We start from the raw sequence: 24,022 nt of genomic DNA, 5'->3' as shown, positions 1-24,022 counted from the left end.
ATAAATAAATGTCAAAAGACATAGGGTAACAGATTTGGTAAGAAAACAAGATCCATCTATACGCTGTTTACAAGAAAAACATTTTAGACCTAAAGACACCTTCAGATTCAAAATAAGGGGATGGGGAACCATCTATCATGCTAATGGTCGCCAAAAGAAAGCCATAGTAGCCATACTTATATCAGAAGATAATCTAGATTTTAAAATAAAGACTGTAACAAGTGATGTAGAAGGGCATTATATCATAATTAAGGGGTCTACCCACCAAGAAGATCTAACAACTGAAAACATTTATGCTCCAAACGTAGAGTGCCCAAATACATAAATCAACTAATCACAAACATAAAGAAACTCATTGATAAAAAGACCGTAATAGTAGGGGACTTCAACACCCCACTTACAGCAATGGATAGATCAGCTAAACAGAAAATCAACAAGGAAACAATGGCTTTGAATGACACACTGGACCAGATGGACTTAACAGATATATTCAAAACATTTCATCCTAAAGCAGTGGAATACACATTCTTCTCCAGTGCACATTGAACATTCTCCAGAATAGATCACATGCTGGGACACAAATCAGCCCTCAACAAGTACAAAAAGATCGAGATCATACCATGCATATCTTCAGACCACAATGCTATGAAACTTGAAATCAACCACAAGAAAAATTTGGAAAGATAACAAATACTTGGAGACAAAGACCATCATACTAAAGAATGAATGGGCTAACCAAGAAGTTAAAGAGGAAATTAAAAAGTACACGGAAGCCAACGAAAATGATAACACCACAGCCCCAATCCTCTGGGAGGCAGCAAAGACGACCATAAGAGGAAAGTATATAGCAATCCAGGCCTTCCTAAAGAAGGAAGAAAGGTCTCAGATACATAACCTAACCTTACACCTTAAAGAGCTGGAAAAAGAATAGCAAATAAAACCCAAAACCAGCAGGCGGCAGGTAATAATAAAGATGAGAACAGAAATCAATGCTATTGAGAGAAAAACAAAAACAAAACAAACAAACGAACAAAAAAACAGTAAAACAGATCAATGAAACCAGAAGCTGGTTCTTTGAAAGAATTAACAAAATTGATAAACCACTAGCCAGTTTGATCAAAAAGAAAAAGGAAAGGACCCCAATAAATAAAATCAAGAATGAAAGAGGAGAGACCACAACCAACACAGCAGAAATAAAAACAATAATAAGAGAATATTATGAGCAACTATATGCCAATAAAATGGGCAATCTGGAAGAAATGGACAAATTCCTAGAAACATATATGCTACCAAAACTGAAACAGGAAGAAATAGAAAATTTGAACAGACCCATAACCAGTAAAGAAACTGAATTAGTAGTCAAAAATCTCCCAAAAAACAAGAGTCCAGGGCCAAGTGGTTTTCCAGGGATATTCTACCAAACATTTAAAGAAGAGTTAACACCTATTCTTTTGAAGCTATTCCAAAAAGTAGAAATGGAAGGAAAACTTCCAAACTCATTCTGTGAAGCCAGGATTACCTTGATTCCAAAACCAGACAAAGACCCCACTAAAAAGCAGAACTAGAGACCAACTTCGCCGATGAACATGCATGCAAAAACCCTCAACAAGATACTAGCCAATGGGATCCAACAATACATTAAAAGAATTACTCACCACGACCAAGTGGGATTTATACCTGGGATGCAGGGCTGGCTCAGTATCTGCAAAACAATCGATATGATACATCATCAATAAAAGAAAGGACAAGAACCACATGATCCTCTCAACAGATGCAGAGAAAGCATTTGACAAAATACAGCATCCTTTCTTGATAAAAGCCCTCAATGAAATAGGGATAGAAGGATCGTACCTCGAGATCTAAAAGCCATATATGAAGGACCCACCACTAATACCATCCTCAATGGGGAAAAACTGAGAGCTTTCCCTCCGAGGTCAGGAACACGACAGGGATGTCCACTCTCGCCACCGTTATTTAACGTAGTATTGGAAGCTTTAGTCTCAGCAATCAGACAACACAAAGGAATAAAAGTCATCTGGGGTGCCTGGGTGGCTCAGTCGGTTGAGCGTCCAGCTTCAGCTCAGGTCATGATCTTGCCTTCTGTGAGTTCGAGCCCCGCGTCGGGCTCAGAGCCTGGAGCCTGCTTCTGATTCTGTGTCTCCCTCGCTCTCTGCCCCTCCCCCACTCATGCTCTGTCTCTGTCTCAGAAATAAATAAACGTTAAAAAAAAATTTTTTTTAAAGGCATCCAAATTGGCCAGGAGGAAGTCAAACTTTCACTCCTCGCAGATGACATGATGGTCTATATGGAAAACCCAAAAGATTCCACCAAAAACTGCTAGAACTGACCCATGAATTCAGCAAAGTCACAGGATATAAAATCAATGCACAGAAATCGGCTGCATTCCTATACACCAACAATGAAGCAACAGAAAGAGAAATCAAGGAATTGATCCCATTTATAATTGCACCAAAACCCATAAAATACCTAGAAATAAATCTCACCAAAGAGGTGAAAAATCTACACGCTGAAAACTATAGAAAGCTTATGAAAGAAATTGAAGAAGACACACAAAAAAATGGAAAAACATTCCATGCTCCTGGAAAGGAAGAACAAATATTGTTAAAATGTTAATACTACCCAAAGCAATCTACATATCTGATACAATCCTTATCAAAATAACACCAGCATCCTTCACAGAGCTAGAACAATCCTAAAATTGGGATGGAACCAGGAAAGACCCCGAATAGCCAAAGCAATGTTGAAAAAGAAAACCAAAGCTGGAGGCATCACAATCCTGGACTTCAAAATGATGATTACAAAGCTGTAATCATCAAGACAGTATGGTACTGGCACAAGAACAGACACTCAGACCAAAGGAACAGAATAGAAAACCCAGAAATGGACCCACAAATGTATGGCCAACTAATCTTTGACAAAGCAGGAAAGAATATCCAATGGAACAAAGACAGTCTCTTCAGCAAATGGTGCTGGGAAAACTGGAGAGCGGTATGCAGAAAAATGAACTTGGACCACTTTCTTACACCCTACACAAAAATAAACTCAAAATGGATGAAAGACCTAAACATAAGACAGGGAGCCATCAAAATCCTAGAGGAGAAAGCGGGCAAAAACCTCTTTGACCTTGGCCTCAGCAACTTCTTACTCAACATGTCTCCAGAGGCAAGGGAAACAAAAGCAAAAATGAACTATGGGACCTCATCAAAATAAAAAGCTTCTGCACAGCGAAGGAAGCAATCAGCAAAACTAAAAGGCAACTGACAGAATGGAAGAAGAACATATCAGATAAAGGGTTAGTATCCAAAATCTATAAAGAACTTATCAAACTCAACACCCAAAAACAAATAATCCAGTGAAGAAATGGCCAAAAGACATGAATAGACACTTCTCCAAAGAAGACATCCAGATGGCCAACCGACACATGAAAAAATGTTCCACATCACTCCTCATCAGGGAAATACAAATCAAAACCACAATGAGATACCACCTCACACCTGTCAGAATGGCTAACATTAACAACGCAGGCAACAACAGATGTTGGCGAGGATGCAGAGAAAGAGGATCTCTTTTGCACTGCTGGTGGGAATGCAAACTGGTGCAGCCACTCTGGAAAACAGTATGGAGGTTCCTCAAAAAACTAAAAATAGAACGACCTTACGACCCAGCAATTGCACTACTAGGCATTTATCCACAGGATACAGTTGTGCTGTTTCAAAGGGACACATACACCCCCATGTTTATAGCATCCACATAGCCAAAGTATGGAAAGAGCCCAAATGTCCATCGATGGATGAATGGATAAAGAAGATGTGGTATATATATACAATGAAGTATTACTCGGCAATCAAAAAGAGTGAAATCTTGCCATTTGCAACGACGTGGATGGAACTGGAGGGTATTATGCTAAGTTAAATGAGTCAGTCAGAGAAAGACAAATATCATACGGCTTCACTCATATGAGGAGTTTAAGACACAAATCAGATGAACATAAGGGAAGGGAAACAAAAATAATATAAAAACAGGGAGGGGGACAAAACAGAAGAGACTCTTAAATATGGAGAACAAACAGAGGGTTGCTGGAGGGGTTGTGGGTGGGGGGATGGGCTACATGGGTAAGGGGCAGTAAGGAATCTGCTCCTAAAATCATTGCTGCACCGTATGCTAAATAACTTAGATGGAAATTAAAAAATAAATTTTTAAAAAAGAACTTTGGTTACTTTTTTCAATGTAAAACAGTTGGAAATTAAAAACTTTTCTCTACAAGCCAGTTGTTTCTCACATTCAAAAGCCTTAGCTCTATAGTCTACTGCCTTGGCTTTGAGTTTAAAGGACCCACCCAGGGGCGCCTGGGTGGCTCAGTCCGTTAAGCATCCGACATCGGCTCAGGTCATGATCTCGCGGTTTGTGGGTTCGAGCCCCACGTCGGGCTCTGGGCTGACAGCTCGGAGCCTGGAGCCTGCTTTGGATTCTGTGTCTTTCCATCTCTTGGCCCCTCCCCTGCTCATGCTCTGTGTCTCTCTGTCTCTCAATAATAAATAAACGTTAAAAAAAAGTTAAAAAATAAAAATAAACAAATAAAAGACCCATCCAGGAATTCAACCACCTCTCTGTTCTCACCTGTGTCACCCTCACCCTTAGTAATGGTGCCTGAATCTCATGGTCTAATCCTAGTACGAGTTTGGGGGAATGGTCTGTATACATGTTGCATGAAAATGTTTGGTGGGGGTATTCCATGATAATATCCCCAAAACGTATTCTACCCCATAGGCATGAGGATTATCCCCTTTCCTTTCTGCGATACCTACGAATGCTCAGGTAGAGAGCTTGGAGCCAGGCACCAACATAGAGACCCAAGACGTCTGCCTTTTTATTCCCTGATAACATCCACCCAGGGGAGCTTCCACTACCAAGAGGAGAGCCCAGCCCTGACCAAGTGGGGTCAAGAAGGAGGTAGCTGTGATGCCATCACTGTGGTTTACTTAATGAGTGTCAGGTTCCAAGGGATTCCAAGGATGGAGGAGCCCACGAAGGAACAAAGGGACGAGAAGGCGGCTGTGAGACGCCACGGAAGGTGGGGGGTCCTACAGGTCTACTGCTTCCGGGTCTACGGTGGCTGACACGTGGGGTCACTGAGCACACATTTACCATGAATCTACTAGCCGTTCCCTCCTGAGTTTCAAAACATCTGTTGAATATTTGCAGTGGAAGACAGAGCAGACCCCAACCCCTGTTCTCACTGAGGCATATGCTCTCGTGGGCGAGACAGTTAAAATCAATACATGATGACAGACCCTGATAGGTACTTCAGGGTGCTCTAGGTTTATCAGTAACGAGAAGAAGGGGGGGGGCATCCCCAGTACATGGAAGAGGAGAAGTAGGGCACCTGACTCATGGTGAAAGGCCAACACGGTTGAGCCCACACAGGAGTGAAGGGGTAGGAGGTGAGGCCAGCAAAGCAGTTAGATCGGTCAGGCACGGTCTCCTTTTACCATAAGAGCCCTGAGCAGCCATTTAATGAGAATGACACGAGCAGATGCCTTGTTTAAAAAGTAGCACCCTGGCTTCGGTGTGAGGAGAAGACCACGGCACAACGGAAATAAAGGGGGGGGGGAGGCAAAATGACAGGCTAGCCAAGCAGAGGTGAGAGTGAAGAGACAGGCACAGGAGGATTTAAGATGTATTTAGATGAAAGGATGTGGGGATTGGGGGGAGAGGTTGAAAGCAGTTGTCAAAAATAACACCAAGGTCTCCACTAGACTAACTGGCTCACTGGGGACATCAGACACTGAAAGGGGGACACAGGTGGGGAGCCTGATGGGGAGGTGGTGATGAGAACGGTTTACAGGTGCTAAGCGGTACGATCCAGGCACGTAGATGACTTGGCCATGGTCCTACAGGGACCAGGTGGGCCCAGGATTCCAACCGAAGTCCTTCTGCGCCCTAAGCCTATCTCCTCAGGCCGCATTCAATGGTCCCTGCCAGCAAGGATCACCAAGCCCAGTAAAGGAGGTGGACACTAATGAGTGGAGATGGAGAACAAGGTGGCCAAGGGTCGCGTTGGAGTCACAACTGCTGTGTAACAAACCACCCCCAAAACTTAGGGGCAGTATATAACCACTTCATTATGATTAGTGACACTGTGGGTCAGAAATTCAGACGGGGCACAAGAATGGCTTTGTCTCCTCTGTACGACGTCTGGGGCCTCAGCTAGGAACACTCAGCTAGGGGAGACAACAGGCAGGGTCTGGAGTCATTCAGAAGCTTCTTCGTTTACATGTTTAATGACTGACGCTGGCTACTGGCTGGATCCTCAGCTGGGCTTTCAGCTGGAACCCCTACATGTGTCCCTACTGTGTGACCTCTGTGTTGTGCTAGTTTGGGCTTCCTCATAGTCCAGAGGCAAGATTCCAAACAGGGACATGCCAAGAGAGCAGGGTAGAAGCACAGGGGAGTTTTACGGTCTAGCCTGGGAAGTTGCCTCACGTGACCTGTATCGTCATCACAAGCCTGCCCAGATTCAGGGGGAGGGATATTTACCCACTTCTCAATGGAAGGCGAGTCAAAGAGCAGGAGGAAGGGGATGTTGCTACAGTCAGCTCTGGGAACTACAACCTGTCACCGTTGAAAAGAGGAAGTGGGTTAGAATAATGGATGCTAAAGGGAACACTCTGGCCAATGCCTTGTCAAGGTTCTCACAGTCAAGCTCTCCCAGGGGGAAAAAGAAACCAAACAGCTAGAAGAATAATAGCATCTCAAGGGAAGAGAAAACTCATCCTGTGACAGAGCCATCTAATCCCATCTCTGACTTCCTCTTTCGTTCTGCTATTTCGTATCACCAACATGCAGTCGGCTGCTGGGATGGAGGCAAGGGTCGGGAAGAGTGGGGAAACTGAGTCACAGAAGGCAGTGTCTGGAGTGGGGGGCCGTGGATGTGAGGAGCTCACGTCTTCTCGGGCTCTGGACACAATCTTCTGTGCTGGCCGTTGCTGCTCAAGAGAAAAGCATTTTCAATGCGGGGGTTCCTCCTGCTCATGCGCTCGCTCTGCCCAGAACTGGCCCCAGAGCCGGGCAGACAGAAGACGCACCCCTCTTCTTCCTGGGTGTGGGGCGTGTTGCTGTTCCTGCAGGATGAACCTGCTGAAGTCCCTTCTCCACCCTCTAGAACAGAAGCCATCCTCCCCTCCAAAGACCTAACTCCTTGTTCACCCAAAGCCACTCTCCCTGCAAGAGTACTCTCAGGGGTGCCCATCAGATGTGGCACATTTTTACCACTGACCCCTCCGGAGTGGGCCCCACGCCCTGGAGGCCCCATTCCCAGAACCCTGCCTCCTGGTCAGCTGGGCAGTTCATCTGAGCCCGGTTTGTTAGAACGTTCTCGAAGACTCCGGTAGACCGTGTGCCTGGGGCTGCCGGACAAGGAAGAGCCTGCAGGGCCTCTGACATGGAGTGAGGCAGCCAAGGGGCACAGCCTCAGCACTGAGGGAGCCTGCTGTAACTCTCCAAGCATCTTGGGAGCCTTATAGCAGTAATTTCTTTTTTTTTTTAATTTTTTTTAATGTTTTACTTATTTTTGACAGAGAGAGAGAGACAGAGCATGAGCGGGGGAGGAGAGAGGGAGACACAGAATCCGAAGCAGCCTCCAGGCTCTGAGCCATCAGCCCAGAGCCCGACGAGGGGCTCGAACTCACAGACCGCGAGATCATGACCTGAGCCGAAGTCGGACGCTCGACTGACTGAGGCACCCAGGTGCCCCTATAGCAGTAATTTCTTAGCTGAGTCTGATTCCTATTTCACAATCCAGAAGCAGAAATGGTCAAAATCCCACAGCTCGTTCCACCCATCACGGTCATTTCCTCTTATGTGAGGGAGTCCAGGCTTCCCCTCCCACTGCAGAGCAGAGTCCCAGGGGCCTCTCCAGGACGACACTCAGACAGACCAGGCTCCGGGCCACCACCATGCCCGCACCTGCCTCCCCACCCCGCCTGCTGCTGCCTCTGCTGCTGGGCCTCACGGGTGAGGGCCATCCTCGGGGGCCACCATGCAAGGATGCTCACCTGATCCCTCACTGGCAGGGGGGCAGATGGACCTCTGTTCCAGACCCTCTTTCTTCACCGACTCTTCCTCCTTAAGACATTTCTCTAAATGTTTTCTTTTACAGGAAGCATCTCCCAAACATACCGTACTCCCCCCCCTCCTCCCCCGCCCAGAATGCTCATTACTTGGAGGGGCACTTTCCTCTCCCATGGAGGTCCAGGCAGGATTTACCCCACATGACATTTCTCAATGACCGGGGTTCCCACCCCTCCTCCCTTCCCACACTCTTGTCACACTGTGAAGGCTCCATGACCCCCTGCAGCTTGACCTGCAGGACCTGGTGCCACCCTGAGGGGGGAGTTGACAGTGCAGCATCTGACTCCTGCTGAAAATCCTAGAACCCGGGACTCAGGGCTGCCCTAATTAAGATGGAAATGATGATAGATAGATAGATAGATAGATAGATAGATAGACAGATCGATCGATCACAAGGACTCCACATGCCATGCAGAACTGTTAGAAAACTGGTAAATGGTACTTTGTAGACTACTAAGTCTCCCAAAATCTCAGCATCCTAAAATAAAATATATACGCATATATATTTAATATGTGTAACGGTCGATCTCTTGACCCTGGGATCATGACCTGAGCCAAAATCAAGAGTTGAGGCTCAGCTGACTGAATCCCCTGAAGTTATATTCTTGATGTGGGAGTTAATCCTGCCTGCCCACTCCCTTCTCCCCAGAGCTGACCCCCACACTCAGCAGACAGGCAAAGCACCCCTTCTCCTCCTGGCGGGTTGAGAGCTCAGTCAAAACGCTGTTCAGCGAAGTGGTTAAAAGCGCAGGTTGTTTGGTTTTTTTTAATAAATCTTTTTTTTTTTTAATGTTTATTTTTGAGAGAGAGAGACAGAGACAGAGCACAAGTGGAGGAGGGGCAGAGAGAGAGGGAGACACAGAATCCAAAGCAGGCTCCAGGCTCTGAGCCCGACGCGGGGCTCGAATCCACGAACCGTGAGATCATGACCTGAGCCGAAGTCGGACGCTTCACCGACTGAGCCACCCAGGCGCCCCAAAGCACAGATAGTTTTTGAAACCGACCTGCCAGGGTTCAAATCCAAGTTCATCACTTATACCCTGTTTGACCTGGGACAAGTTATGATCTTCCCTGTGCCTCCACTGTCTTGTCTGGAAACAGGGACAAACAATACTGCCATTCTCCCAGAGTAGTGGTGGGAGTTCCAGGAGCTAGTTCATGTACTTACGTGCTTAGAATGATGCCTGGCATGCAGAAGGGTCTATGGAAACTCACTGTCGAATCCTTCCAGGGTTTAGTGAATGCAAGTAGGAGCACGTAAAAACGGTTCTGCTGATTCTGGCCATTACAGCACTCACTCCGAGTCCTTGACAACCCATGTCTTCATTTAAAAATCACCACACTGGGGCGCCTGGGTGGCTCAGTCGGTTAGCGTCCGACTTCGGCTGAGGTCATGATCTCACGGTCCGTGAGTTCGAGCCCCCCGTCGGGCTCTGTGCTGACAGCTCGGAGCCTGGAGCCCGTTTCAGATTCTGTGTCTCCCTCTCTCTCTCTGCCCCTCCCCTGTTCATGCTCTGTCTCTCTCTGTCTCAAAAATAAATAAACGTTAAAAAAATTAAATAAATAAATAAATAAATAAATATCGCTGCACTAATAGGGAAAGGGATGATCCCTCCTGCTTGACAGAGAGGAAACTGAAACCAGAGAGAGGGACTTCCCCCAAGCGACAAGCTTGTCTGGTGCTGTTGTCAGGCCTTGAACCCACATCAGCCTGATTCCACAGACTCTGGGCTGTCCAGACAACAGTCCTGAGTGTTCTTCAAAGTCTCCAGTTCTAGTCCCACAACAAAGCTACAAGACAAGTCCCCGGGGCCAGGCAGGGGACCTGGAACTGCCGTGTTTTCCCTCCAGGTGTGGCAGGTGAGGCGGAACTGCAGGTGATCCAGCCCGAGAAGTCGGTGTCTGCGGCAGCCGGAGAGGCGGTCACTCTTCACTGCACCGTGACCTCGCTGATCCCCACTGGGAAGGTCGAGTGGTTCAGGGGGACAGGGCCAGGCCGGGAGTCAATCTTCAGTTTTAGAGGGGGAGACCCCGACTCCCCCCGAAGTAACAAATGTTTCAGACGCCACAAGGAGAAACAACCTGGACTTTTCCATCCGCATCAGTAACATCGCCCCAGCAGAGGCCGGTACCTACTACTGTGTGAAGTTCCAGAAAGGGACCCTTGATGTGGAGTTAAAATCCGGACCAGGCACCAGGGTGTTTGTGCATGGTAAGTCCAGATCCCTGAAAACCCAGCCCGTTGTTCTAAGACAAATCACAAGCTCCCGGCTCTTAGCCCAAGGCTCCCCCTTTGTTAGGCCTGTGTCAAGGCAGAGTTGAATACCTAGGGCAAATTGAATACTTAGGGTATCTTCTACCAAAATGGTGATAGGGACTGGATTTATTTGCCCACGAGAAATCTGGGCAAACTATAGGAAACAATGGTTGGCAAGACACTGGACATGAGGGGTGCCTGGGTGGCTCAGTCGGTTAAGCATCTGACTCTTGATTTCAGCTGAGGTCATGATCTCACAGTTCATGAGATCGAGCCCCGAGTTGGGCTCTGCACTGACAGGGTGGAGCCTGCTTGGATTCTCTCTCTCCCCCTCTTTTTGCCCTTCCCCTGCTTTTTCTCTCTCTCTTTCTCAAAATAAATAAATAAACTTTAAAAAAAAAAAACATTGGACATCAGGCAACAACAGACAATGATCCCTGAGAGATGAGAAACAAACGTGAAACCCAAGGTTGCCTCCAGCTTACTCTCTGAGAAAGCTTCCATGCCACCATTCAGTAAGAGAGAACTCAGATGGGTATTGGCAGTCTCCCCAAGTTAACAGAAGGAGCTAGAAGTCCAAGGAGGGCAAAATGGCTGGAGTTTTCAGAGTAGAGCACCAAAGATGAGAAAGCTACACAGAGAGAGAACTCCAAAGATCTTGAGTATCTGGCTGTGTACTGAAGAGAATGTTCATGAGAACATAGACGTACATGAGTTCATGTGCATGGCCTCAAGGGGAGATATCCCTGGAGCTCACACAAGGCCAAGAATGGTGCCTGTTCCCACCAACCTGAGTGAAAAACCCTGTAATTCGTGGGGCATCTAGTAGAGTATGCAGAAAGGGTCTGCCTCAGTAAGAGGTTAAAAAAAAAAAAATAGCCCTAAACCAAATGACACTGTGATCCTGTAAACTTAAATACAACAGTTTAAATACAACACATGAAAACCTCAAACCATTTCCAGATAATTTAGCCATGTCCCCAGACAAGTTCAAACATATGTATAGGATTACAAAATATCTAACACCAAACAAAGTAAAATTCACAACACACTAAATTTGTGGGATGAAGCTAAAACCGTACTTAGGGGGCAATTTATAGCACTAAAAATGCCTACATTAGGACAGAAGAAAAGTTTCAGTTCAGAACCTTAAAAATTGCAATAAAAAGTTACCAAGCTGACAGATGGTCACTACGGCTATCGTGGTAATAAATACAAAATAAAATACAGAATTGTGGGATCACTATGTTGTACATCTGAAACTAAAATAACATTGTATGTCAACTATACTTCAATAAAAATTTTAAGCAAGAAGGAAAGAAGCAGGAAAATACATTAATAAGGTGAATCAATCATTTCAGACCTAACCTGAAAAGACAGAGACAGGATTAGTACGCAAGGACATTACAGTTAGTATAACCACGCCATGTGTGGTCAAATAGAGGAAAGACTGAATATGTGAAGTAGAGGCATGGAAAATATTTTCAAAGATCCATATTGCACTTTTAGAGATGAAAACTTCAATGCCTAGGGTGAAAAATACACACTGGATGGGATTAATGGCAGATAAAAAAGTTAATGAACTGAAAAAAATTAATGAACTTAAAATACGGCAATAGAAACCATTCAAAATTATACACAAAAAGGTCAAAGAGTGAAAAAAGATAAACAGAGCATCGGTCGGCTGTGCAAAACCGCCAGGTGGCCTAATAAATATGTATTACGGAATCTGAAGAAAGAAAGAGACAGAAAGAGCATTTGAAGAAATAATGGGTCCATTTTTTTCTAGATATGATGAAAAATATGAGCTCATGGATCCAAAAAGCTCAGTGAACTCCAAGCACAAGAAACATGAAGAAAACGACACCGAAATGCATCATATTCAAATTGCATAAAATCAGTAATAAAGACAAGATCTTAAAAGCAACCAGAGGAAAAAGGTAATATTGATACAAAGGATCAAAGATGAATCTGACAGAGTTCTCACTGAAAAACGATATAAGCCAGAAGATAATGAAGAAACATCTTTAAAGCATTTTTAAATGAGATAATACAACAACCCTAATTGTTTATGTACCCAATAATAGTCTCAAATTTCAACACTCCTCTTCCAATAATTGGCAAAACAAGTAGGCAGAAAATCAAGAAGTATGTAGAAGACTTGAACAGCTTTATAAAACAATTTGAGCGGACAGTTATAGAACACTCTACCCCAAAACAGCAGAAAACACATTCTTTTCAAGTACAAAGGGAACATTTACCAAGATGCACGATATCCTGGGCTGTAAATTGTCTCAGGAAATTTAAAATGAGCCAAGTCATGCAAGATGTGTTCTCACTGGAATTATATTGATAATAAACAAAATGATCTCTGGGAAATCCCCAGACATTTGGAAACAAAATGACACACTTCTGAATAATGTGCTACCAAAGAAGAAATAAATGGAAAATGAGAGAGCATTCTAAACCGAACGAACATGAAAGTACAACATACCAAGTTTGTGGGATGAAGCTAAAACTGTACTCAGGGGGCAATTTATAGCACTAAAATGCCTACATTAGGACAGAAGAAAAGTTTCAAGTCAGCAACCTTAAAAATTAGAACAAGAACAATGAGTGAAACCCAAAGTAACCAGAAGAGAGGAAATAATGAAAAAGAAAGCAGAAATCTGAAATAGAAAATGGAAAACTGAGAGAAAAATCAATAAAATCAAAAGCTGGTTCTTTGAAAAAAATCAGTAATATTTATAAACTCCTAGCCACGTAGCCAATCAAGAAAAATGAGAGGATACACAAATTAGGAAGGGAATGGTGAGGTCAGACCGTCAATGAAGGGCATGTCATTAAGCCCACCACCACTGTGGGCAAATGGAGCTTAATCAAATGGGAAGCTACGAGAAACGATACAGAACATAATTCTCAGATGTAGGCCGTCACCAGTGTGCAACCCCTGGTGACTGATGGCATGACGGAGCTAGACAGCAATAATCTACGGTTGTTAAAGACACTGGGCTAAAGGCTGGTGGAGAATTCATAACGGATCACCCTGACAACACCGAATCCCACTAGTCAACCTGAACACCATAAACAGAGAGACAGCCAGATAGTCCATGGCTCCTAATGAAATGCATTAAGGAAGTTGTCACCACCTATGAAGTATTCTTGCCAAAATGATGAACCTGGTTCTAATCAACTAGATCCTTTAGCTACAACTATAGGCGATACAGGGGAGAGAGGATCATGTCAAATGATACCACAGGAATATAAGACAGAATGTGGAAAATTCTGCAGGTTTTTTTCTGCAGACTTGGTCTTTTTCAACAAATAAATGTGAAGAAAAACAAAAGGGAAGGGATATTCTTTCAGAAAAGGAGATGTATGGACACCTGAGTGGCTCAGCTAGTTGACTGTCCAATCTCATGGTCATGAGATCAAGCCCTGCCTTGGGCTCTGCACTGGCAGCTCGTGTTCCCCCTCTCTTTCTCTCTCTCTCTCTCAGAACTCTCTCAGAGTAAAAAATAAGCATTTTTAAAAAAAGGAAAAAGGGGCATAGCAAGGGGTTCCTGGCTGGCTCAGTCAGTAGAGCATGTGAACTCTTGATCTTCAGGGTCGTGAGTTCAAGCTCCTCGTTGGGCATGGAGCCTGCTAAAGAAAAAGAAATAGAAAAAGAAAAGAGAAGACATAGAAACAAAACATAAATCCGGATCTTGGTTGCATCCCGAGTCAAACAAGCCAGTTATAAAATGGTATTTGTCAGGGGCGCCTGGGTGGCACAGTCGGTTAAGCGTCCGACTTCAGCCAGGTCATGATCTCGCGGTCCGGGAGTTCGAGCCCCGAGTCGGGCTCTGGGCTGATGGCTCGGAGCCTGGAGCCTGTTTCCGATTCTGTGTCTCCCTCTCTCTCTGCCCCTCCCCCGTTCATGCTCTGTCTCTCTCTGTCCCAAAAATAAATAAACGTTGAAAAAAAAAATTTAACATGGTATTTGTCAGACAAGCAGAAAATTTGAACGCTGACAAGTATTAGATAATACAATGGAATTATTAAATTGTAAGTATAATAATGGGATTTTTATTATGTTTAAAAACAAATTCTTAAGTCTTAGGTATACCTGCTGAGGTAGTTGTGAATGAAATGGCAGAGTGTCTAGTATTTTCTTTAAACTAATGCAGTGGATGGTACAAATACAGGTAAAACATTTGTTGATCATTGTTAAAGTCCCATGATGAGTAATTTCTATTTTTTTTAATGTTTTTTTTTATATTAGAGGGAGAGTGCACACGTGTGCACAAGCAGGGGAGGGGCAGAGAGAGAGGGAGACAGAGGATCCCAAGAAGGCTCCGGACTGTCAGCGCAGAGCCCAATGCGGTCCTCAAACTCACGAACCGTGAGATCGTGACCTGAGCCCAAACCAAGAGTTGGGCGCTTCACTGACTGAGCCACACAGGTGTCCCACAAAGGGCTTTTTTTTTTTTAACCCAAACGCATAAACTCCCTGAAAAGTCTTTGTCCACTCCCAAGTGTTCACGTGCCCTAAACTGAAGTTCACTCCAGTACTTAGCAGCGTCAGACTTACTGGGAGGAGTTATACTTATCTGGCAGAGACTTTAGGGATGAATTTGTCACAGGTTCATAAAAATTATGCAAATGAAAAGAACGAGACGATTAGGGGTGCCTGGCTGGTTCAGTGGGAAGAGCTGTGACTCTTGGTCTCTGGGTCATGAGTTTGAGCCCCACGTTGGGTACAGAGATTACTTAAATAAATAAAAACTTTATGGGGCGCCTGGGTGGCTCAGTCAGTTAAGCGTCCGACTTTGGCTCAGGTCGTGATCTCACTATTTGCGGGTTCGAGCCCCGCATTGGGCTCTGTGCTGACAGTTCAGAGCCTGGAGTGTGTTTCAGATTCTGTGTCTCCCTCTCTCTCTGCCCCTCCCCTGCTCACACTCTGTCTCTCTCTCTCTCTCTCAGAAGTAAACATTAAAAAAAATTTTTTTTAATAAAAAATAAATAAATAAAAACTTTAAAGAAGAGAGATTAAAACTCCTGGGAAAACAAAAAGCTGTACAAGAAAGAAAAGGTAATCATGATATATATGAAATGGCCCCGTTGTGAACAATGCTCCTTTGATCATAGAAATATAAAGGCTGATACTGGTAAATGATTTTAATGTGTCTATGATAGGAGGACATAAGGAAAGGAAGTGTGAATGGCAGGTAGAGGGAGATGTAAGAGAGCTAAACCATTATCTTCCATAGTAGAAGGTCTATCCATAATATATAAAATTGAAAAACAGAGAAATAATTGTATAAACATGTTATTTAGAAACACAGAAATGCCCAAAGGATCAACTGAAATAGTTAAAAGTGGTTGATCTGTAATTTTTTTCCAGGAGAGGAAGCAAGGAATGTGTTTTGTTTCGGTTTTTTGTAATTTATTTATTTTTTTAATTTACATCCAGGTTAGTTAGCATATAGTGCCACAGGGATCTCAGGAGCAGATTCCTTAATGCCCCCTACCCATTCAGCCCACCCCCTGTCTCACAACCCCCCCAGTAACCCTTTGTTTGTTCTCCATATTGAAGAGTCTCTTATGTTTCGTCCCCCTCCCTGTTTTTATATGATTTTTGCTTCCCTTCCCTTGTGTTCATCTGTTCTGTGTCTTAAAGTCCTCATACGAGTGATGTCATAGGATATTCGTCTTCCTCTAATTTCGCTTCGCATTAATACCCTCCAGTTCCACCCACGTCGTTGCAAATGGCAAGATTCCATTCTTTTTGATTGCCGAGTAATCCTCTATTGTATAGATATACCACTCCTTCTTTATCCATTCATCCATCGATGGACGTTTGGGCTCTTTCCATCCTTTGGCTATTGTCGATAGTGCTGCTATAAACATGGGGGTGCATGTGCCCCTTCGAAACAGCACTCCTGCATGCAAGGGATGTGTTTTTAATTATTTACCTGATATGACTTTTTAAAACAATGTACTTTGGGAAGGAGGGGAGATAAGGCAGAGGATGGGGAATGACAAGTTCTGATCACCATGGTCTGGTGTCCGAGCGCAGACTGGAAGGGTGGAGAAGCAATCAGCGAGGCCAGTTGGCAAGCTGCCATGTTAAGACGTGTCACAATAAAACTTACGCAGAAGAGAAAACTGGAGAGGAGAGATGGGGGGTAAGACTAGCTGGGTGAACCTTAAGCAGGGGTATCACACCGGAGAGTAACTTGCCATCTTCGTTTCTCCTCTTCTCCCTCAACTTTGCCTTGCTCAGAGTGAAGCCCTCTCTTCCGGAGATTTCTGGCCCCTCCAGCAGGGTCGGCCCAGACCAGAGAGTGAATCTCACCTGCACATCAACTGGCTTCTTTCCCAAAAATATACATCTGAAATGGTTTCAAGATGGCGTGGAGCTTCGGGCCCTGGAGACCCTCATCTTCCTGCCTGAAGATGCTTCATCCTGCACCCTTGTCAGCGCTGCCCTGGTGACCCTTGACTTATCCTCATTCCACTCCCAGATCACCTGCCAAGTGGCTCACAGCACACTGCGGAGCCCCCTCAGAAGGCACGTGAACATCTCCAAATTCCTCCGAGGTAAGGGTCCCACCCACCCACCCAAATGGCCAACCGTGGGTGACTATGTCATGTTCCCTGTCTGGACTACTCCACCTGCATCATCTCGGTTATTCTTCACCAAACCCCTCATGAGACGGGTACAAGGTTCCCTATCTTATACGACCATTCTCCCTGCGTGACGCCATTGTCAGGTCCTTCTCTTTCAGAGCTCCCTCTGCCCTATTGTGTTCGGGAGGAAGAGGTTCATTCGTGCCATTCGACGAGTGTTTACCGAACATCTGCTACGTGGTAGTGTTATTCTAGGTGCCGGGGATCCCACGGTAAACAGAACAGGCCTAGTTCTGCTTCACCAAGCTCACAATCCCATAGGCCCCATCAACGAGACGCAACACCTTTACAGTTTTAACTTGTAACGTGTGCTGCGGGGGGAAAGAAGTTAAGTGTTAACACAGACGAAAACAGGAGAAGTCTGCTTTGCTCAGGAAGTGCCTTTTTGGCGAAGCGATGTTTCAGCCATGGCATGAAAGACGAAAGGGGGTCAGCCAAGCAAAAGGCGGAGCGTTTTCCAGGCAGAAGAAACAGGTGTGCCCAGGCCCTGCGACGGGGGTGGGGAGCGAGACACGGTGAACAGCAGAGAGGAGGCCCATGTGGCCGGGGCTTAGTGAAGAGAAGGGTGCGGGGGAGAAAGAAGAGGCGGGAGAGAGACAAGCAGAGACCAGACCACACAGGGCTTCGAGCCACAGCAAGGAAGTTTCTCCCTCTTGCATTGCTAACCACCAACCATCACTTTGCTGCCAGTCACTACTTTTGAAACATGCTTCTTAAACCCACCCTAGTCGGAAAATAAATAAATAAATAAATAAATAAATAAATAAATAAACAAACAAACAAACCCACCCTAGTCGGGGGAGGGGACAGTGCGGACAAGGCTACACCACTCTTGCTCCGACTTCATAAAAACAAAGCTATTACCGAGGGTTGAATCAGACTTTGCAGAAATACGGCAGGAGGGGTGAAGGAAATCATCACCCTCGCTGCTCCGAAGTTCACGGCCTGGCCTTCACAAGGGCATCCCCGGGGTGTCTGCGCTCTCTTTCAGCCCCCCCCTCCAGTGACCTCAGAGGGCAGAGTCCCACTCACCTCCTGCAGCTGAGCACATCCCTCCCAGGGCTCCAGAGCCCCAGCCCTCCTCCGTATGCTCCAGCCAAAGGGAAGCAAAGAGAAAACCCACTAACGGCATCACAATCTCCTCGGCAAACCGCCTCCATTGGAGGCAATTTGTGGCACCAACGTAGAGTCTAGCTCCTTGTTTCTGAAATGCCTCCCTCCCTAAATAGTATCTGCCTCTGCTCCACCAGAGGGTTCCAGCCTGGAAACAGAATTCCAGCCTCCACCTAGAGCATCCCAAAGAAGCTAAGTGTCCCTGCTTCACGCAGATGAGGAAATCAAGGCCCAGGGAAGTAAAATGACTTGTCCAAGGTCACGTGGCTCTTAAGTTCACGAGCTGGGAGGTGAACCCAGTAATACACCTCTCTGGATGACCATGTCAGACCTCCGTCCTGTAAAAGTCCCTGCACAGAGATGCCAGAGGGAGGTAGTGTCCCCCTTCCCCAAGGAAGGTGCTTTGGTCACGGTCATCTGAGAGATGGCATTGTGCTGCTCTCTGTAGTTTCTCCAGACCCCTGGCTCCTTCTCCTTCCCCATATCAATAAAGAGACACTCCATCAACCCAGTCGTCCAAGCCAGGGAACTGTTCTCACCCAACCCCTCACCAAGTTCTACCAAATTCACTTCCCATATCTCTCTGACCCCATCCATTTCTTTCTGCTGCCACTGCCCATGTTCATCCCCAAGTTCAAGGCAACATCATCTTTTTTTTTTTTTAATATATATATACTTCTTTAACGTTTATTCATTTTTTGAGAGACGGAGACAGAGAGTGAGCAGGGCAGGGGCAGAGAGAGAGGGAGACACAGAATCTGAAGCAGGCTCCAGGCTCTGAGCTGTCAGCACAGAGCCCGATGCGGGGCTTGAACTCACAAACCGTGAGATCATGACCTGAGCTGAAGTTGGACGCTCAACCCACTGAGCCACCCAGGCGCCTCGCAACATCATCTCTTACCTGGACACCCAGACTCTTCTCTCATACTCACCATCACCCTTAACAGCCCATCCCCTCCAACCCCAGCAGCTGAGGACATTTTATAAAGGAAGCCAGATCTTGTCCCTCCTTTGCTTAAAGCCCTTGGTGGCTCACCACTGCTCTCGCAAAAATAAAATAAAATCCTTATCAGGATGTTCAACAGCAGTCTTCAAAACATTTTTGAGATAACTGTGAAGGACTATGTAGTTCATCATATATATTTTTTTAAGCTTACTTATCTGTTTTGAGAGAGAGAGTGTGCGAGCGAGTGGGCAAAGGACAGAGAGAGAGACAGGGAGAGAAAGAGAGAATCCTTTGCAGGCTCCGCACCAGTAACACAGAGTCCAATGTGGGGCTCGAACTCACAAACCGTGAGAGCATGACCTAAGCGGAAACCAAGAGTCGGACATGTAACTGACTGAGCCACCCAGGCACCCACATCACACATTTTAAAGTTAGTATCTCCAATTGTTCATCACAGACTTAAATGGTCGCGCAGAACAGAACCCCTAGATATTACAAGTGTTTTGTCTCTCGGGGTGGGGGAGGTTGGTGGGCTTGGTCGGTTAAGCATCCGTCTTCAGCACAGGTCACGATCCTGTGGTTGGTGAGTTCAAGTCCCACGTCAGGCTCCCCACTGTCAGGGCTTGGGGTTCTCTCTCTCTCTGCCTCTCCCTCTGCCCCTCCCCTACTCGCACACATGCTCTCATGCTCGCCTTCTCTGTCTTTCTCCCTAAATAAATAAATAAATAAACAAACAAACAAACAAACAAACTTTTTTTAAAAAGTAGGCTCCCCTTCTGGTGGGGAGTGGCGAGGTTCTAGAAGGCATCCGGGGACTTGCTATGGCCATTTTTGGAAAACGCAATCCGCCATATGTGGTTTAACGCCTATCCGCCCTTCACATTTCTGCTCAAAGGTCACTTCTTCCACAAACTCTTGCCTAACCTGCCCCACCTCCGGACCAGGTCAGGTGCCCCCGTGTAGGCTCTCAGAACCCTCCGAGGGTCACGTGACTGCTTTTTCTTCCCTGTCCCCCCTCCCCGCAACCAGAGCAGGAGCTCCGTGAGGCAGGGACTATGTCTGTCTTGCTCAAGGCTGTATCCCAAGAGCCAAGGGCAGTGCCTAGAAGGATAGCGATGCTCCTTGAACCTCTTTTGCGTGAAGGAAGGAAGGAATGAAGGAAAGGCTATTGTCTCACTTACACCCACAGTGACCGTATCAGCACACCGTGTCCCAAGCCTCCAGCTGGCTAGCCTCACCTGCCACGTGCAAAGGTTTTACCCTGGAGTCGTACAAATCACCTGGCTGGAGACGAACAGATTATGACAACCTCTTCAGAGGGTGCTGCCGCCTTGGGCACGAAACAGCAGGAAGTCTTGCTCTCGCCACACAGCTGGTGCCTGACCACACACACAGTCCACCAGATCTTCCTGTGATTTAGTGACTTATCGTCCCTCATTCCCACCCACCCTCTCAAAAGCTGTTCAGGCTCAACAATTACTGAGGGCCTACTAGGGACCGTGTTTGGGAGTTCTCATCTGACACAGAAACGTTCTAAGGTACACGTTATAAGCCCCATTTTAAAGATCAGGAAACTGAGGCTCAGAGAGGCGAGGCGATTCCCTCAACCCAAAGTACAGGCTTGCTCCCGGAGCCTGGGGTGAGGCTGAGCCTGTCCGGGGGTTGAGCGGTGGGAGCAGGAAGCCTGGTTCATCCTGGTATCTTTCCGTCACCAGATGCCAGACATTCAGCTCCCTCTTCGGAACCCTCATCCTGCTTAGCTGGAAGTTGTTTCCCCTGACTGTACTTTGCATCTTCTGTGTCCTCAAGAGGAGATTCCCTTCCAAGTTAAGAGGGAACCTCAGACAGAGAAACGGCTTCCAGGGGGCGGGAAGATTCCAGGGCAACAGGGGGCACTGAGAGCAGAAGCCACGCGGCACTCCTGCTGCACATCTAGCTTGAAGGCATGCTGAATCCAGACCGTCCCTAAGAGTCACACCCCAGTCCCATCAACCGTCCCCTCTGCCCCTCACAGCTCCAGTCTAAAGATGCACAAAGATGCAGGCTGCCCTGGTCCGGGCAGGGGGAACACTTAAGGAGGGAGAGTTAGTCTGGAGACAACACTCTCAAGGTGGTCTCCAAGGCGAAGTCTGAGAACAAGGGCTTTGCCCCAGCTCCCCACTTCCTCGGCAGGTCACGGGCACCACAAGGCCCTCCTCAGTGACGTAGGATCCTCGGTGCCCTCCTGTTTCATTTAGGAGTGCTGACCCAGGAGAGGCACTTGCCATGACGTCTGCAGCCACTGCCAAAGCTTCTCCTGCCTCAGCAGCCTTCTGAGACCTGTCCGGTGCTGGCTGTCCCTCCCTGTCTCCTACAGTTCCCGGTGGAGGTGAGAGCCTGGACCGGGAAAGTCAGTAGTGAGAGGTAGACTCTCACATCCAATGAAGGAAAGAAGCTTCTCTGGAAATTCTGGGCATGAAGTTCATGGCCCTGAGCAAGAAACCCAGCAGCGGCAAAACAAGCTCCTACCCAGGGAGAAACACATTACCTGCAGTTCGGAAGGCCCCTCCCTGACTCCTCCAGGAAAGCCCATTGCGGGCACCCAAGCTGCCATGAAACCTTTACAGCTCCATCATTAAAACGGTATTTTTTGTAAAGTTTATTTATTTTGAGAGAGAGAGAGTGCATGCACAAGCGGGGGAAGGGCGGAGAGAGAGGGAGGGAGAGAATCCCCAGCAGGCTCTGAGCTGTCAGCAGAGAGCCCAGCGCGGGACTCGATCCCATGAATCGTGAGCTGAAATCAAGCGTTGGAAGCTTCATGGGACGCCTGGGTGGCTCAGTCAGTTAAGCCTCTGACTCCGGCCCAGGTCATGCTCTGGCAGTCCATGAGTTCAAGCCCTGCGTCGGGCTCCGTGCTGACAGCTAAGAGCCTGGAGCCTGCTTCGGATTCTGTGTCTCCCTCTCTCTCTGCCCCTCCCCCACTCACACACTATCTCTGTCTCTCAAAAACAAACATTAAAAAAAAACAGTTGGAAGCTTAACCAACTGAGTCACCCAGGTGCCCCATCATCATTAAAATAGTATTAAAGGAAACATTTACGGCCAATACACTTATGAAGAGATGTCCAATCTCATTAGTGATCGGGAAAGGCCAAACCAAAACCACACTGAGATGCCATTTTTCCCTATTCAAATAGAAAAAGTAAAGAAGCAACTGGGTCTTTCCCACGTTGCTGATGGGTATGTAAATCAGCAGAGCTACTTTGGAAAACAGCTTGAAAAATTTGAACTTGAACATTCACATACCCCATAACCTGCCATTTACACCCTCGAGTTATACATACCCAAAGAAACCCTTGCACATGTGCTCCAGGAGATATATTCAAATACATACGGGGTAGCACGGTTTAAAATTAGAAAAACCTGAGGGACGCCTGGGTGGCTCAGTTAGGCGTCCAACTTCGGCTCAGGTCATGATCTCACAGCTTGTGAGTTTGAGCCCCGCGTCGGGCTCTGTGCTGACAGCTCTGAGCCTGGAGCCTGCTTTGGATTCTGTGTCTCCCTCTCTCTCTGCCCCTCCTCTGCTTGTGTTCTGTCTCCCTCTGTCTCTCAAAAATGAATAAGAGCAAAAAAATAAAAAAATTTAAAATTAGAAAAACCTGAGAACAATCCAAATGCACATCTACAGAATAATGAGCAAGTAATTTAGTACAATCCCAGAATGGAATATTATACAGCAATAAAAGTGAATGAACTACAACCAGACACAATAAATAGATAAATTTTAGCAAAAAAAAAAAGGAGAAGTAAGCCCCAAAAGATTTCATACAGCATGACATTATTTTTAAAAGCTAAAAACAGCTACCAAATGTTTTTTAGGGAAACATATAAATATGATAAGCATGTGTTTTTTCAAAAAAAGAACAATGAGCTCAAGATTTTAAATAGTCACATGGAACTAGAGGGTATTATGCTAAGCGCAATAAGTCAGGCAGAGAAAGACAAACATATAATTTCACTCCAATGTGGAATTTGAGAAACACAACAGATGAACATGGGGGAAGGGAAGGAAAATTAAGATAAAAACAGAGAGGGGCGCCTGGGTGGCTCAGTCGGGTGGCATCCGACTTCAGCTCAGGTCATGTTCTCGCAGTTTGTGAGCTCGAGCCCCACGTCGGGCTCTGTGCTGACAGCTCGGAGCCTGGAGCCTGCTTCAGATTCTGTGTTTCCTTCTCTTCTGCCCCTCCCCCACTTGTGCTCTGTCTCTATCAAAAATAAATAAAATATTTTCAAAAATTAAAAAAAAAACGGAGAGGGAGGCAAATCCTAAGACTCTTAAATACAGAGAACAAACTGAGGGTGTCTGGAGGCGAGGTGGGTGGAGGGAGGGGCTGAATGGGTGATGGGCCAATAAAGAGGGCACTTTGGGGGAATGAGCACTGGGTGTCATCTGTAAGACATGAACCACTGGGTTCTACTCCTGAAGCCAAGACTATACTGTATGTTAACTAACCTGAATTTAAATTAAAAAAAAAAAAAAACAAACAAAGTTGGGAGAAGGCCAGCCCTCAGACAAAGGATGGTGGTGGATCCTATGATTCATAAGCTTACTAGAATCTTTTTAGCACTTATGGCTAGGGTTTATTTACAACCTTACATTACTACTCTGGTGTCATGTAATATTTTAACCTATGTCAAAACAAAAGTCCTTGAGAACATGGATCATAATTTCTACTCCTCTATATGTAGCCTGTGCGTTATATACAGCGTCCTAGCTCAGGGGAACAATAACAAAAAAATAATAAAATAAATAAAATAAAATAATAAAATAAAATAAAATAAATAAAATAAAAATAAGGGACTTGTTTTGGTCTGAGTGTAGCCTGAAATTCTGCAGTTAT

General features: G+C 45.9%; 1 pseudogene; it reads left to right on the top strand.

Annotated features, from left to right (window-relative positions):
• Positions 1-7,976: 7,976 nt before the first annotated feature.
• On the top strand, positions 7,977-21,539 carry LOC124503869 (signal-regulatory protein beta-1-like; annotated as a pseudogene).
• The last annotated feature ends 2,483 nt before the right edge of the window (positions 21,540-24,022 follow it).

Source organism: Lynx rufus, unplaced genomic scaffold, assembly GCF_022079265.1.
Source record: "Lynx rufus isolate CCGP_SWC_20201006 ecotype Redwood Valley unplaced genomic scaffold, mLynRuf1.p SCAF_8, whole genome shotgun sequence".
Classification (NCBI taxonomy): Eukaryota; Metazoa; Chordata; class Mammalia; order Carnivora; family Felidae; genus Lynx; species Lynx rufus.
This window is presented reverse-complemented; position numbering and strand designations above follow the sequence as displayed.